This window comes from Saccoglossus kowalevskii, chromosome 19 (genome assembly GCF_978046115.1).
Source record: "Saccoglossus kowalevskii chromosome 19, keSacKowa6.1, whole genome shotgun sequence".
NCBI lineage: Eukaryota > Metazoa > Hemichordata > Enteropneusta > Harrimaniidae > Saccoglossus > Saccoglossus kowalevskii.
In genome coordinates this window covers 26831633-26850379 of record NC_140659.1, presented here as the reverse complement: position 1 = coordinate 26850379, position 18747 = coordinate 26831633, and the positions used below count along the sequence as shown (strand labels likewise).

Sequence of the window (18747 nt, the reverse complement as noted above, 5' to 3'; positions counted from 1 at the left end):
CGGAAAACAAACGCGCAAATGATCGTGAAGGGAGGAAAGCCATTCGGTCTTTTTTTCTTTAGTGGTGGCGCTGTTCAATATTATTTACGTCGCAAATGATAACAAACGGCTTTCTCTATGTGTACAATAAACGTAGATGGTTGAATGAATACAATACAATAATCAAAACACAGTCGGCATTTAGTGGCATAAATGCATAGCGAACTGGTACAAAAAATATGCAGATTGGGCGAGAATTTATATGCATAGAGTCTGGATAGGCATATACATACACGGTATGATCGGATGAAATACATAGCGGTCTGGTAAAAATACACATACTCAGATCGGGAAAACTGTATACGCACGGAGTGGTGTAAACTAATTATAGTTATTCTATTGGCAAGCCAGTTTCTATTCTCACTCGTGTAATTTAGTCTATGGTGAAATCCCTACCGTACATAAGAGGCGCCGTGTGTAAACTAATTCATTTTATTTTTTGAGCGGGGGGATCGCCAAACAGCCTACCAGCTTGTTTAGATAATTTGTTACATGAAACAGAAGTGTGATAAACTATCTGTCCTCTAATACAATTGTTGCGTTCAAGAGAACTTTAACTTTGTTGGATACCCTACGTACAATAATTTGATAAAACTACAAATGGGGGATTTGTTTATGTGACATGACACAATGGAATATATTAACAGCAGTTTAATAATGCATTGTAATTTTGCCAAAAAAAGAGACAGCATTGCATACAAATGAATGATACAATACATTGAATCGTGTTGTTATTGATTCTCTGAACATATATATGCTGGTGAATATAAACGTGTTATGTATCATTATTATAACCAAAGTGGGAATAACACACCCAAACGTAGTTCTCAATACAAAAGTCACAGAAGGAAATTTATAAATTGAAAGTCACGGAACATTGTTAAAAAACATACAATTTACAAAAACAAACCAATTCCTGTCTTTCGAGTTATCGATTTTTGCCAAATATTATGTGCACAAGAATTGTTTTATTTTTGATTGAATTCATTCAAACAAAAGGTCTTATAGCAGCTATACCTTGAGATTGGAAGCAAATTATTTTGAACTCAAGACATACCTGGTTTGAAGATTACATTAATATTAAATCCTTAACAACTAAAAAAAATTACAAAAAAATATGTAAATAGATAATAGAGCCACCCTCGATAGTGCAAACATTTAGGAACTATTATAATATCTCAGCAGAAAATATTCCCGTTATCTTTAAATTGCCATTAATTACTGCTACTGGGTGTTCTGAGATCATTTCAGTACCAAATTCTTCACAATTACATTGTTACAAACAGTAAATTGTATATATGGAAATTAGTTACATCATCTTCATGCTCTCTTGCTTGTAAGTTGTCATTTTGTGCAAGAATTATGGGAATTGGTGCAAGAACAGTGTGAAGTAATTAGACATATAAGCTGTAACTAAAAAATATCATTTTTGGAATAAACAACTCACCAGAAAACACAATGTTAAACCATACCATAATTTTATTCAAATGGTTTATTTAACAAAAAACAAAATGTTGTCATATTATGCATTTAAGATGTTTGTTCTTTTAAATAGACAAGTTCAATATGAAATTGAAAAAAGAAATAATAAGATCTACTTACATTTTGAAAAATGGATAAGTAAGTAATTAGATAATGTATTCGTACACCAGATCATATTTGTTTTCGTATTTGCTGTTGTAAGTTTGTTTTCTGTGTATGTAATTACTTTATTCGTATAATAAAAAAAAAGACTATTTTCAAAATGTTTTTACAAGCTGGATTAATTTGATCTTAAATTATATGTTGCTTCGCGGCAATTGGACCATTCTATGTGTATCATAAACAATAGTGGCGAAGAATCCACTTTAACTTTGATAGTCCGGTCTTTGTCGTGACGATTATCACGTTGTGTCGAGTTTCCCTTAAGTAATGGCTTAGACAGATTCCCCGTAATAACAAATTTGAGAATGTTTGTTAATATAATTGAATATACTTGCTATAAACATACTCTGTACTATACATGTATAGTAATCTAACGATTTCCTCTTTATATGCCATAGTAACCCCGACATTACGTAAAGATCAAATAGCCTTACATTACAAATTTGGATTTTGTAACTAGCAATGAACAATATTGTGTGGAAACGAACACGCGAGAATGGGATTTTAGGCAATAAATCATGTATATCTCAGTGCTTCGAGATTGATGTAAAGCACTCCACATGAATTAACTTGTTATACAATTCGCTGTTTTGTCTGAGTGTCGATTCCGACTAGGGTCGATAATATGACTGAAGATCTCATAGCACCACTTCGTGCAGTGTGGCGCTGTGGGTCCGAATGACGAAAGGGAACCAAGGGAAATTTACTCATTCCAAAGTACCGTAGTAATGCTTGCTTCATTCATATATTCAGTTTTAGGTTACTATAAATCACCCTCTAAGACAGTGTAATTCATTTATTTCTGCAAACACTGAGGAATCAGGCTAAATTAGCCTACGGTTGTTTCTAATTCCCATTTTACCTATTTGTAATTATTTCTGTTGTTTTGTAAATTACAAATGTAAATTTTGAGCTAGTAAAATAAATATTTGATTTGATTGATCGATCATTTGAAATGTATTATTTTAGTATAGTATCTAACCACGCTAGTAACTGTAACTCTCTGTTCCTCTTCAATAATGATTTATTATGATTATCGAGAATACAAACAATTGGTCGGTCGGTAGATTTACATTTATAAATTAGGCGAAGGAATATAGTTGTATAAATAGCATGGTCGAAGGATTAAAGATGGTCGAAGGGTCATGGTTACATACTAAATATGTGCGCAGGGTCATGATTACACACTAAATGTGGGCGAAGGAACACGATTACATACTGAATATGGGCGAAGGAACACGATTACATACTGAATATGGGCGAAGGGCCACGATTACATACTAAATACGGGCGAAGGACCACGATTACATAATAAATATGGGCGAAGGAACACGATTACATAATAAATATGGGCGAAGGAACATGATTACTTACTAAATATGGGCGAAGAAACACGATTACATACTAAATATGGGCGAAAGACACGACTACTTACAAAATATGGGCAAAGGAACACGATTATATACTACATATCGGCGACGTGCCACCATTATACTGAATATGAGCGAAGGGCCACCATTACGTACTAAATATGGGCGAAGGAACATGATTACATACTAAATATGGGCGAAGGAACACGATTACATACTAAATATGGGCGAAGGAACACGATTACATACTAAATATGGGCGAAGGAACACGATTACATACTAAATATGGGCGACAGGCCACCATTACATACTAAATATGGGCGAAGGATCACGATTATATACTAAATATGGGCGATGGTACACGGTTACATACTAAATATGGGCGAAGTAACATGATTACATACTAAATATGGGCGAAGGATCACGAATATATACTAAATATGGCCGAAGGAACACGATTACATACTAAATATGGGCGACAGGCCACCATTACGTACTAAATATGGACGAAGGATCACGATTATATACTAAATATGGGCGATGGAACACGATTACATACTAAATATGGGCGAAGGAACATGATTACATACTAAATATGAGCGAAGGATCACGAATATATACTAAATATGGCCGAAGGAACACGATTACATACTAAATATGGGCGACGGAACACCATTACATACTAAATATGGGCGAAGGACCACCATTACACACTAAATATGGGCGAATTCGAAGGGCCACTAGTACTATTACGTACTAAATATGGGCGAAGGAACACGATTACATACTAAATATGGACGAAGGAACATGATTACATACTAAATATGGGCAAAGGAACATGATTACATACTAAATATGGGCGAAGGATCACGATTACATACTAAATATGGGCGAAGGAACACGATTACATACTAAATATGGGCGAAGGGCCACATTACATACTAAATATAGGCGAAGGAACACGATGATTACATTATATTATTTTAGTATAGTATCTAACCACGCTAGTAACTATAACTCTCCGTTCCTCTTCAATAATGATTTATTGTGATGATCGAGAATAAAAAAATGAAAGCAATTGGTCGGTCGGTAGATTTACATTTATAAACTAGGCGAAAGAATATAGTGGTATACATAGCATGGTCGAAGGACTAAAGATGGGCGAAGGGTCATGATTACATACTAAATACGGGCGAAGGGTCACCAATACATACTAAATACGGGCGAAGGGTCATGATTACATGCTAAATATGGGCGAAGGAACACGATTACATACTAAATATGGGCGAAGGGCCACCATTACATACTAAATACGGGCGAAGGGCTACCATTACATACTAAATACGGGCGAAGGACCACGATTACATACTAAATATGGGCGAAGGGCCACCATTACATACTAAATACGGGCGAAGGGCTACCATTACATACTAAATACGGGCGAAGGACCACGATTACATAATAAATATGGGCGAAGGAACACGATTACATAATAAATATGGGCGAAGGAACATTGTTACATACTAAATATGGGCGAAGGAACACGATTACATACTAAATATGGGCGAAGGAACATGATTACATACTAAATTTGGGCGAAGGAACACGATTACATACTAAATATGGGCGACGGGCCACCATTACATACTAAACATGGGCAAAAGGCAATAATTACATACTAAATATGGGCGAAGGACCAACATTACATACTAAATATGGGCGAAGTACGTAACACGATTACATACTAAATATGGGCGACGGGCCATCATTACATACTAAACATGGGCGAAGGGCCACAATTACATACTAAATATGGGCGAAGGGCCACCATTACACACTAAATATGGGCGAAGGAACACTATTACATACTGAATATGGGCGACGGGCCATGATTACATACTGAATACGGCCGATAGATATTTAAGTTAGATATTTTAGATGGAACGTTTCAAAATCAGTCGTCTACAGACCGCCGTCAAAGCAGCAACGTCTCTTTTACGATCAAATCCTTTCAACGATTTTTTTACAGAATAATCTTCAACGAAACATTAAATTGAAATATACAGTCTCTAAAACAGTTTCTCACATTTAACCATGGTCCTACGCGGGGGATGTGAGAAGCACCTTCCTATCCTCATGGAGAGTTTCGAACTCAGCCATCCGCAACGAATTGATCTCGGCTGACAAATAGTGATCAAGTTTTTTTTTCACTTTCAGAATATCTAACTGCATCATAGCAAACTTACTAAAATTGTTATTGTAGTGAGTGGTCTTACATATTGGGAAATAGTTATTGTAAAGCCTACCGCGCTTCATAATTGTTTAACCCGGGGATTATCATGTTAATAAGACTTCTCATGGACTGCAAAATATATAGTAATGACATATGAATACTATATATTATTACATATGTACTGCAGATTATTTTGATTCATCCCTGAAATCAAAATCGGTATTTCCACACTTCATATGCAAATGAGTCTGAAAGCAAACAAAGTAGTCCTTTGAGGAGTACCGTTTTTCGAAACATAGCAGAAATAAACAGTATTTAAGAAGTACGATATTTTTCTCTTGGGGTACATGAATATACTTGCCGAGTGAAATGAAATTTGAACAACAGTAATGGTCCTCTTTGGCAGTCACTTATTTTGACAAAAACTAATTTGCATATCACCCATGCAATAATGTTTTCGGTATTTTCATGGTCGATATGCAAATAAACATGGTATTTCCATTGGCTACCGAACTATTTTTATTTGGTAAACACATTTTCGTCTGCTATTTTTGGCCGATTCAAATCGTTCAGCAACGTTTTTGGCAAGTTAGGTGTACAAGTCATGGAATACTACGATTGGGAGAACTTAATGTATGTTGACCACCTGGAAACTGAGTTTTATAAACCTTGAAGGGCTCTCGGAAGATCCACCCGCAGTAAAATCAGCGATTACTATTGAGCCGCAATCATCAACATCGAGATACCAGAAGGTTTCTGCGGCGTTAATAAGTTCCAAATAAAGATTACCAACGTCAAATGAGCAAAATTTTAACCGGTAACCAAGACTCAGTCAATCCACGACCAGCAAGCAATATCACACACGAAGTTGTAGTGTGCAGCTCAGCGACGACCACTGTCGACGAAAGTCACCTCGTCAGTGGAGTACCGCAGTTGCACGGCATGTTTACCAGTGCACAATTCTGTGGAGGAACTTTTAACTTCAACATAAGCTGTGTATCATAGTCGTTCAAGTTCTGGTCTGTCGTGGTTCCAACTAAACGTCAACGAGTTATTCATTCGGACAGTGACTCAGATTAGACGTCTGATTATAAAATTTCAAAAAAACAGTGACGCGTGTTCTCCGGGCGCGTTCTACATTGACACGCGTTGCTTGGGCGTAACACTATACTCAGTATTTGAACATATTAATGGGCAATGGGGTTTCCGACCTAAATTCCATCCCGGTTTGTTGCACGTTCTTTCTTTAATATGAAATGATCAAACATAGAACATATGTAATAATAACAGAACCCCACACCCTGCCCGTGGCTTTCGTTGCGTATGGAAGTTATTTTCACTCAAGATGCGCGTGAAAGTACGGCCGCAGGATAATGAAAATAACTTCCATACGCCACGAAAGCCACGGGCAGGGTGTGGGGTTCTGTCAAATTCCCACAATGAATGACAATATTGTGCAGTTTCACATTATCAGTTTACCTAATCATTATTAAATAAATAATTAAACAAATTAATACGACACACAATCTGATTAAAATCCGATTTAGGTATAGGCTCACATTTTTGGGCAGGACGGTAACGTCGCGTTCAAAGTCATCGCCCGAATGGCACGGTTTCGCTGAAGCCGGCTCACGAACCCGTGTTTGCTAGTGTTAGGCAAAGCTGTATTTCACTGCAGTTAAATCGAGTCACTTGATTGGGCGCGCCAAGAAGCTGGCGCCACCAATCAGCGGTGCCGTTATTGAAGGATGCGGGGGGGGGGGGGGGGGTCTCTAAAAGAGATTAAAACAATGGCGGCGTGTAGGCTTTGTGCTGATTCACCCAACAACCAACACTTCTTATTCCAACGTTCAAAATTGTTTGTGACAAGTGAATGAAGACGACGAAATGTATAAATATGTGTTCAAACTGTGTTTTAGTAAACTGACAAAACTATCAAAACTGATAACATGTCGACTTGCCCGATCCCGAGTTCGTTGCAACACAGTTCCAAGAGGCCCGGCGAAGATTGCTTCCAAATGTATCTATATTTGACATAGCATTTAACTCGAATATATTCTGTTCTTCAATCGCAATTACTCATAAAAGCTACAATATTTGCATACAAATGGCTCAACTCACCTATTAAATCACCATCTTCGATCGATTTCTCTGCAAGCTAACACCATAAAATGTTTTCAAACACGATGAATTGCGCATGCGCTAGTCGGAAACCTTTTTTTTGTAAAGCGTCCTGTGATTGGCCGACAAAAGTCGTCGAAAACTAGTCTCACTGCACGAGGTTCCCTATCGCATTAAGTCAGATGTAGTTACGGAGACCGAGATACGATATATAAAAAAGTTAATAACAGCAAGTAAAACAACAATAAATAAAAAATGTATATCTAACGGTATATATGTTTTTAATCAGATTGTGTAGTACATTAACACATACATGGTTATTAACGACTTTAATTTTGTCCCTCACTGGTCATCATTCTATCAAAAGCAAAGCCGACATTTTACTGGGCATCGTATTTTGCGTAATGTGTTAGAATCAGAGATTGTTGGCGTGTATTTAATATGATTTGGTTACCATATTTATAGAAATGTTATAAGGAACTAGAATAAGGCCTATTTATATTGCATGAAACCTGTATATTAGAGAAAGCTCACTGATAGATTTTTCCAGTTCAACACATTCTTTTACTTTAAGTAAGTGTTTCTGTTTAAATAAGTTTAGCTGACATGCAGCTGTGTGAATTTTATATTGTATTTGTTATATAAATGTTATCTGTAAATCGAATGCCAATGCATTTTATGAGGGTGGTGTCAGTTGGGTCTAAAATAAGATAAAAAATACCATCAAGTACCAAAATAATCCCTAAAATAATAACTGACGTTACAGTCACAAAATGAAGAAATCTGAAATAAGGTATGCACAATATCAAACAGGTTGTTCGAGAATTTATTTATATTACTGATGTTCAAGCAACTATAACAACGCACGCTGAAACGCAAAGGCTCAGAGATACACGCATGTTTGTAACAAAACTCCCAAAAATCATGGCGGCGTAACACATCTTGTCATGCAAGAATATCGTTTAAGCTAAAACGCAGTTGTATATTTATGTAGAATAAAATATCTTAAGTGTACACTAGAAAATATGTTTCCACGCTTAGTTTCATAATAATGTATACTAGAGTCAATGTTAAATTGGAAATGATAATAATTTAAAATAGTGACTGACATTGTAGCCTTCCGGGTGTAATTCCGTGATTCCAATGTCCTTTCTCGTTTTCGGTAACTTTATGTTTCTAGTTTACCAGGCCTGAAATATAATCAACACGACCGTGTTAAACGTAAATACTTTTCTGAACATCACCTATCGAATCGACTATATCCAATGATAATTATATAATGAGAACTAAACAAGAATTTAGATAATCCAGAGTAATATTCGAGTTTACATTTGTGTTAATTATTTAATGCCATGACATATCATGCCCACGTTGTCTGAAAAATTGTATAATTCGCCTTACTTCATCACCTAGACCAACGAGAATTAAGAAAGTCACAGAAGCATTACCTTCAATCAACTGAGGAATTTAACTAAAATGCTAACTATGTGAATTTGTATGTTTGTGTTAATTATTTAATGCCATGACATATCATGTCCACGTTGTCTGAATAATTGTATAATTCACTTTACTTCATCACCTAGACCAACGAGAATTAGGAAAGTCACAGAAGCATCACCTTCAAGCATCTGAGGGATTTAACTAAAATGCTAACTATGTAAATTTGTATGTGTTCCTCATTGTCAAACATATCGCCCTGATGTTTCGCGTAATATATCAACTTTCATGATAACCGGATATTGTATATGATGAATTATTACCAAACGCTTCAGCGTGATATTAAGAGTTTGTTTTCAGGGCTGGGTGATACCAAGGTTGAGAATGAATGCACATATGGGTGTAATTCTTGGAATTGCAATAGAGAGGGTTCAGGCCGAAATACAATATATAGTGTTTTCATGTGTCGTCTGATATTTCTGTGGTATTCTGCTGTTGTAAATAAAGTAAATAAGATTTGTTCCGAAATTCAGTGTGTTGTGTGCACTCCAAAGTTATTCGTTTTTTGCTCAACACCCATATTCTGTCGTTAAATGTAATATTTCCAACCGTTTTGCGATAGTATTTGCTAGATTGGAGGCAGCATTTACATGTCATTCAAAGTTAAAAGTTGCGTTGAGATTACGTTGACACAGTGTAACAATGTCGGCGCCGGTGTGCAACGTAGCCAAAGTAAAAGGCATAATAATTTAAACACCGCTATTACAAGACTGGTAGGAGGTAATTGGCGCGAAAGTTGGCGCGAAAAGTATTAAACAAAACAGTTTCTGGCTGTTGCCATGGTAGCTGTGGGCCAGGATTGTTTATCCAATTAGTGACGGTACGATCTGCCTGTCATGTATGAACAAAATTAGCTTTCGAATCTCGCTGGCGCCGACTCGTGGCCGCGTCCACTCTGGGCGAGTCTAAGTTGCATTAGGGGACATAGGATGATTTTACGTAGCTTGGTAGGAGCATGTCTAGATTCCCCTGAATGATTTACTTTGTTACGAGGCGTGATAAAATGTAAAAGTAGTTTCCATGGTAATCCTGAAAATGACCACAGTCAGCTGGCGTGAAGCGATAATATGATAAATGCGACTAATCCGCCGATATTTACTATATGCGGGTAGCCATCTTGAACACTGCTTGAAACTAAATAAAGAGACACGTTGATAAACAGTTTCTTACAAATCAGGAATAAAATGATAAACTTTCACATCTAAATGATCCCTCGGGGTAACATTAGCGAACCGCTCTAAAAAAATCGACCTCATTACACATAGAACACTTTCCCTGGTATTTTTGAAAGCGAAATCGTCATCCAACTGTGTGGCTGATTAGCTACTAAAAGTATGACGACAGTCCCCTGCTGTTATATGCCCCAATACTTCTGAGACTTGCTGTAAAAGCTGTTGCTGGTGAAAAGTTACCCCAACGTTGGGGTTCATTTACTCAGTAATGAAAATAGACATAAAAAAACAGTAAATTGTTGCCCACATTCAAGCTGAGTGGAATGATTTACGTCCGTGCTTTTTAATCATGGAAATGTAGGGTGTGATACATTTGGCGTGAAGGTATTAAAGGAATCAGTTTTTGGCTGTTGCCATAGAAACGGTGGTCAAAATTTGTTTTAGGATTTTACAAAAAGTAACTTTGTGCCCAAACTCAAGCTAAGTAAAATGAGCTGTCTGAGATACATTTAGCGCGAAGCTATCAACAAATCAGTATTTTGGCTGTTGCTATGGTAACGGTGGGCACATTTTTCCCCAGATTTTTTCTGATGAAGGTGTGACCTACCTGCTAAGTTTGAGCGAAATCGGCCAAGCCAAGACATCCAAAAGTGATTGGAAGAGCAATCCCAGTGTATATTTGCATTTGAGCGTGAAAATACCAAAAACCTTATTGCATGGGTGATATGCAAATTAGTTTTAGTCAAAATAAGTGACTGCCTAGAAGTACCATTCTGTTGTTCAAAATTTATTTCAGTCGGCAAGTATATTCATGTACCCAATGGTAAAATATCGTACTTCTAAATATAGTTTATTTTTGCTATTTCGATAAACGCTACTCTTGAAAGGACTAATTTGTTTGCTCTCAGACCTCATTTGCATATGTGGTGTGGAAATACCGATTTTGATTTCAGGGACGAATCAAAATATACTGCAGTACACATGAAAATGAAAATGTCATTTCCCTCATACTATATTGAGACTTGACACAGCACAGTGAAAATTTGATTCACACGTAATGCTTGATGAAAACGAAAATAAATTAAGTGAAATTCTATGTGACTCCATGATAGTTCGAAATGAACAAATTATATGACACCCAACCCTCCCATTCCATACACAGTGTAAATTACACACCCAAAACATCCATTCACCGATGTAATCTATTTGACTTCAGGAGAAATTAAAATAAACAAATTATATGACAACGAACTTAATTATAATTTCAGCTTCTAGTTAACACTGGTTAAATAAACTACCTCGTCTTTATGCCAACTTGAAATTATTCATTGCCTACACCAGTGACTTCAAAGTCCATGTTTTTAATACGCGAAATTTCACTTGCTATCAATTGCATTGGAGTGCCAGTTTTTTATTTTCTATTCTAATGTCAATTTCTTGCGATTACTCGGAACATGAAGCTGTAACCACAGACCGTCTTGGTGCTGTAACTAAATCGTGGTATAAGCACCGGTTAGGCAGGCTTGAACTATGCACGTGAAGCCAGCTGAGAGGTAAATCCAATCAAATAGATTTCTCATTGTTTAGTAACTATTAGCTGCAAATCAATATAAAAATATTACCCACACAGAGTTCTACAGGTTACTTGTAATTTAATGACATTGGTTACTCTTTAAAATTACAGAAGTATTAAACATGTATGCACATTGCAAACAATAAATACGCTTGAACGCTTTCATATTTGTTCTTCCCACTCACCAAAGATACAGTAAAATGAAACATTATACCTAGAAAATTCAAGATTGCTGATTGTTCCAAATATTAAATCGATTCAATCAGTGGATACTTGAAATATTGGAAAAGTTGACGTAGCCAACCTAAATGTTTAGTGTGAAACCTGTACTGAAGCAATATTAGCATTCAATTTCCTTATATGCCTCGCATAGACCAACTTCCTAACGATATAAGAAATCAGCCAAACAATATGGGGTTATTTTAAGTACAACAGTACAATATTTATTAATGCAAAACAGCGTTCATATCGACTGACGCACAGTGAAGGTTGATATCTTGTACTGCCTGCATACTATGAGAATATTCTTATAATAATATTATTATTATTGGCGATCCGCTCCGCTAGGATTGTCCTTATAATCACTTTTGTAGGTGTGTGTGTGTGTGATTTCCAGTTTTTTCACGTATTATTTCTTCGGTGATTTTTTTTTGCTTGGCCGATTTAGCTCAAACATGGCAGGTAGGTCACAACGTCACCCTAGTTATTAGGAGAAATCTGGAAAAAAAATGTGGCCTGAGTTGCCATAGCAACAACCAAAAAAACTGTTTTTTAAATACCTTCACGCCAAATGTAACCCCACAATTCTAGAATTAAAAAGCACAGACATAGCTTTTTCTACTCAGCTTGAGTGTGGGCAAAAATTTACTGTTTTTTTTATGTATATTTTCATTACTGAGTAAATGAACCCCAACGTTGGGGTAACTTTTCACCATCAACAGCTTTTAACACCTCTGTGATTTTTTTGGCTTGGCTGATTTTGTTCATACTTGACAGGTATGTTGTACCGTCACTAATTGGAAAAAAATGCTGGCCCACCACTGCCACTGCAAGCAACAGCCCAAAACTGATTTTTGAATACTTTCGCCTCAAATTTATTACTTCCTACCATTTTTGTAATAGCAGTGTTCAAATGATCATGCTTTATATTTTGGCTAAGTTGCGCACTGGGAAGAGATCACCAGCACCGACATTGTTACACTATATCAACGTAATCCCAGTGCAACTTTGAACTTTGAATGCACTGTAAATGCTGCCTTCATTCTAGAAAATACTATCACAAAACGGTTGCAAATAATAAATGTAACAGCAGAATACGTCCTAGTAATATACTAAGTGACTTCTAAAGACGTTTTTGCGAATGTTTGTTGCGAACCATTTAGTTATAAACGTTCATGTCACACCATGGAAACAGCCAAAAAGCTTATCGGCTTGTACATCTGTTTCCTACTTGTAATGGTAATTTAGTAAACACGCTAGCGGGAAACGTTTTACAAAAATCGTACATGTGCGACCATTTCATTCAATGGCAAATACTATTTCTCTTCCTTGCTACAGTGAATTTTCATGTACACAAAGTTACGTAGCTCGAGCTTATTACCAGTAATTTCAATGGGTCCATATGTTGAGTTATCAGCTTTCCTACCTACATAACAAAACTGACACACACTCAAAATATTATTGAATTTACATGAGAGAATTAAGAATCTCATGTTTGCAAACAAGTATCATTCTATATTCTGAATATGTCGATGCATGGAGGTTTTGTCCCACGAGCCTGAGCTACAAAAACTGTATCGTGCCAAGGTTACTGTTAAATATGAACAACACTTAATATATTACACGAGAAACAAGTACATGTACATCTACTTCCCAATACCCTGTAACCTCGTTATAACGACCCCTTTCGAGGACATATAATGAACTATGTCATTGTTACGCCCACTTATAAAACACATAATACATTGGAGTGTTATGAATGGGAGACATGATATGTGTTCGTTATATCAGGGAATTCAAGATAAAGGTATTCATTATTACGATGTCTCAGGCCAACAGAATCACCTCCAATAATCAGCATTATCTGTAATACCAATTTTTAATAACAGTCAACCCTACTTGTAATACCAACTCCAAGTGTAATAGCAATCAACCATATTTGTAATATCAACCTTCTTTCTAATAACAATTAACCCTAATTGTAATATCAAACCTATATGTAATAGCAATTAACCCTAATTGTAATATCAACCCCATGTTCGAACAGTTTGGAGATTGCAGTTGAAACCTTTTGACAGAAGAAAAAAGAATAAACAAGACAAAAGCAGAAGGCTCGTGGGCGTTGGACGCATTGTGATTACGATGGTACACTCCCAAGCCTAATATAAATCTACTATTTCCGACATTCTGCCAGAATTCGTAGATATTCGATAATCGAAGTTTTAATGTAGAATGAACAAGGAAGTCTTCTTATATTAGATTGAACATACTTGAGAATACTCAGTTACAGATTTGAAACATTGATCTAGACTGTAGTTTGATTTTAGTATAATATTGGCATTCATAAAACATGTAGTTTTGTCCTCAACCCCACTAGAGTTCGTTAGGTTCAATTAGATATTTGAATTTTGCACAACGAGTTTGCGCACTAAATATGATACAGGATCAAGTGATTGACAAATGCAAATCGTGAATTCACGTATTAGGTCATTGAGTGTATCCGTAGATCTAAAATTCGAACTTTCAAAATGATAGCAGTTGTTGATCCAGGTCATCTTACACACTTAATAATTATTATTACTCCACACATCTGTAGATGCTTTTTGTAGACGCTGTTTTTTTAGAACTAGGTTGTTCTTACATGAATGATGTGAATAGCACAATTTTCCCCTAACTATTTAAACATGAAATATTATTTAAGCAGCAATATTCGATTTTCAGAACTACGACCTGTTTGAAAGAATAATCGTTCTACTGAATGAGGTAATCAGGTGGCCTTATAGGTTATTTAATATTTTTCCATACTATTTTTTGATTTGCGTCGATTGGTTTCATTGCATATATGTATATCATGTAGCACGGTATGTGTACCCGGTTTATATCAATTGTGACAATTCTGATAGAAACATTGCACTTTGACTTGGAATGAAGACCATGATTAGAAGAAATGCAAGTATCACTTGTAGGTGAATATACAACATAACGGGAACCATTCAATTAACAACATCGTTGTAGCAATTAAAATGTGCCTATGACACGGTTGTTAGTTCGAAATAGGTATTGCCAGAAATATTGTTTTCATTTATTCAGTAAAGTGTTCAATGTGCCCTTCCTAACTAGTCACGTGAATAAATACTGTCCCAATTTTATTTCTCCATTAACGTTTTCGCATCACAGTGCAGTCCTCAGGTAATTACACTATATTTTCTAAATACAAGTCAGAACTACCAAACTCTTATTCAGCCAAGTCAAAGTAAAAGTGCGTGGTAAAGCAGGATAAGAAGTATCTAGTATATCTATGGTAACTACTGTGTACGATTCCGACACTGAGTTCCCGGAGTCATAAACCGAAAAGTTGATGGCAGACCTTGTTATAATAATCGCAATTGTGTATCCAACATGTTTCTCCAAAACATAAATTCATTATCCACAACATTTATTCATTCATCATTCATGAAATGGGACATGGAAACATCGAACGCAGAAACGGATCTAATAATTAATTGATTTCCAGTCAATGTGGAATAGTGCCATTCCATTCGGCATATTAATGTCATCCATTTTGTAATTTGAAAATCGATAAATATATTATTCATTCATGTTAAAGCAACTGTGAAGACATTGCTCCCTTTCACTTCCTGTATAATGATTTTAACACCAGCTTCACCCGGAATGTCACTACTGATGTCACCCACTGGTGATGAGATTGTTCTTCAAGTATATATGCAAATAGATGGCACAGTATCACACTAAAATATATGGATCAGTGTCACCATAGCATTATATAGATATACAATATTGGAATTCTGATACATCAGTTGAAGTAATTTAGTACGAAATGGTAATGATGTTAAAATCTGTTTCTCTGGGTCATCGCAGTGCTCTATAATTTGCTTATAATTTGCGTTTTGAAGCGCAAAGGCCGCTATTCGTGTGGACCATTGAGATCGTTGACTTCCACGTAGTTGTTGAAACGGCTTAACCATTTTTTGACATATTCGGGCATTTGAAGGGTAGTGGCTGTGGTATACCTGTAGTGATTACGGTTCTTGTTGTTCGGTACTCTTGAACGCTTCTCACATCTTCTTCTCTCGGTGTCTTTATGTTTTCTATTGTATCTTGGAATTTACTGAATTCACTCGTGTTTTGCTTTTGTTGTTCGTTGACTTGGTTTGCGTTGGTCTCTAAACATGTCGTGTCGCCAGCCGGACAACTGTTGTAGCTGGTTCTCGTAATGTTGTAGATAATCTTCTCGCTTGTCGGCGATTTCTTTTAACTGACCTTCAAAGCCTCGTTTCCATTGTTCATCCATATGTGAGGTATTAGCTGTTTTTTTGTCGGTCTTGCTCTTGGCTTTTGTATTAGAGCGCTTCTCCCCCTAAATACATCGTTTTAGTTTTTTTGATGTAATTACTAACCTGAATTTCAAGGATAATAATTACAAGTTACTTGGAGATAAGTAATTACTAGGTAACAAGTCTTTGGCAGCTTATGCGACATCCAGAGGTAAAGCTAAAATTACAGTGGAAATATCACATCTGTATAGCGATTGTGCAACATCCTTATAATCAGAGTATTTATTAAGTTCACGTTCAACAATCAAGAAAATATATACATTATTATGATTGAATGGAAGTTTTAATAAGGTTTCAAATTTAGTATTCATAAACTCATTTCCCGATGTTGTATATACTGAATAGATTAGTGCGATATCACACGCTAAAAGTGATTTTCCATCAAAGGTATGCTTGTAGAATTCCCATGACCATATATGCCACTCAAATATAAATATTCTGTTTAATATTTTGACAAATGTGCTATTTTATCAACTAAACCTGCATTTTGGGAAATTATATCAGTACCACAGTTATTGTTTTCTCGATTGAATGTTAGCTAATTGAATGGGTCTTCTAATCCCGATCTAATGCGTTAGGGTTCAGAGGATACCACCCTTCATATATGCAAATAGTTGAATTTGTTGAATTATAATTGACGGGGTTATTTGATTACTACGTATTATAGTGAGGTAACTGTGCTCGCCATACATCCTAATTATTTTATCCGCTTGTGATTACCTCAGTAATGTGTAAATTTATAATTAACTTAACTTATAATCTGGATTTCACTGTCTATCGCAAGAGGTACTATAGAGCCATTGGATCACTTAATGGTGCGTCATGTCAATAAACAGCTACATTACTACACCATAACCATCCGTTTTTGTCAGTTACACTGCTAGAATTAAGAGTTCAATAAACTCCAAAAGCCTCTGTCGCACATTCGTCAACTGATAAAAAAACACGCATTAACAACAATACAATGTTTTTATCTGCACACAGCAAAAGAGCACAACAAATACCATAACGTGTACCACTTTACTGTTCAAAATATGTTTGTGGGTCATATAAATTGTGTTTGTTGTTGGGCTATCAAAAAATAAAAAGTCGTTACTGAAAACCTCCGTGATCATATTGAGTATTATCTCAAGTTTAAGCAGTGCTAATGATCTGCCCTTTATATTTGAACCTCTGAATATGTACCGCAATTTAACTAAATATGCCCTGTGCAGTTCCATCTTTATATACTCTCTATCACAATTACATTTTCAATATCTCACCAGTGCTTGCATTTCGGAAACGTCGTACTATTGTACGCGTATGTGTGCGTTTTTGTCGTTCTTGGTGGGGGGGGGGGGATTTCACTCCACAGTCAGTTTTACTTGCAGCGTTTTTGCTAAATGCATACATTCTGTTATTTGCTGTTATTCAGTATAATTAGAACGTGGAAATTTACTTTTACATAGCAACTAGTTATGTGTGTGTGGTGGGATCATACAGAAAATCATATTTTGTTTTTGATGATTTCATTGTTGTCTTTACATTTCGCATGGTAACTTTTATACATTTCCTACTGTAAACATGTGTCTAAAACACAAATTAAATAAATATGGCGTCCGTCTAAGTACACTCTAAAGTCATGTGTTCAGTGTCAGAACACATATTAGAACACTTAATTGTAACACTTTTTGAACGCAGTGTATGTGTTCAGTAAGAAAAGTAGAACGCATGTGTTCAGATTTAGAACATATAGTGTCTTTATTTTTGAACGCATAACATATTTTTAAAAACATAAAAAATAGAACACTGTTGATACATCTGCACACTGTAACACTTTTTGAACACAAAGTAAGTGTTCAGAGCAAGTAAAATAGAACACGTGTGTTCTGGAAACCAGACTATCGCCACACAATGGGCGTATAGCAAATTACAAGCACAAATTCAAAATGCAAAATTTATAATAGTTAAAAAACATCTCTTTCAACTGGTTGTGAAAGAGTTATTATAGTCAAACACAATTGCTGTATAAAATTGCAGCTGGTGCATGCAGATGACCGTAAAAATTGACAACTTGCCACTGAATAATAAACCTAAAACTTATCAGACTGCAATCAAACAATCCTTCATTAAAATGCTGCTATAAAGTCATAAATTTGTTCAACCTGCAATGGAATATTAAAATTGATAAAATAGCTGGTAATTCAGGAATTTAGCAACTTACAATAAAAAAGTGAATATTGTAAAATACTTTATTTTCACTGGAATTTATATTTGCAGAAAACAGATTTCAGGCATTATGTTGGGATCTAATTTTCACTGTGTAAGTCAGTGTTGTATCAAGACTCAATGTAAAGTATAGAAAAACACCCTTTTTACTGGAATTTAATTTAGCAGAAAAAAACCTTCAACGAAAATAAAATCCCAGTGAAAATAAAGTATTCCACAGTATTAACACTGGTTTTCACAGATAGCCCTCCAACCATTTTCAGCCTAATATAAATTCACAAAGCTAAAAACTGCTAAAACTGCATTTTTTGCGAAC

The 18747-nt window shown here is 35.8% G+C and overlaps 1 long non-coding RNA gene across 2 annotated transcripts in view; it reads right to left on the bottom strand.

Annotated features, from left to right (window-relative positions):
• LOC144353218 (uncharacterized) overlaps nucleotides 1-7514 on the bottom strand; it is a 38458-nt gene extending 30944 nt beyond the window's left edge. The window contains exon 1 of one of the 2 annotated variants that reach the window (XR_013420761.2): nucleotides 7408-7514. This is a non-coding gene — a long non-coding RNA (uncharacterized LOC144353218). The remainder of the gene's footprint in view (nucleotides 1-7407) is intronic. The other variant, XR_013420758.2, reaches the window with a different exon arrangement.
• Nucleotides 7515-18747: the final 11233 nt, after the last annotated feature.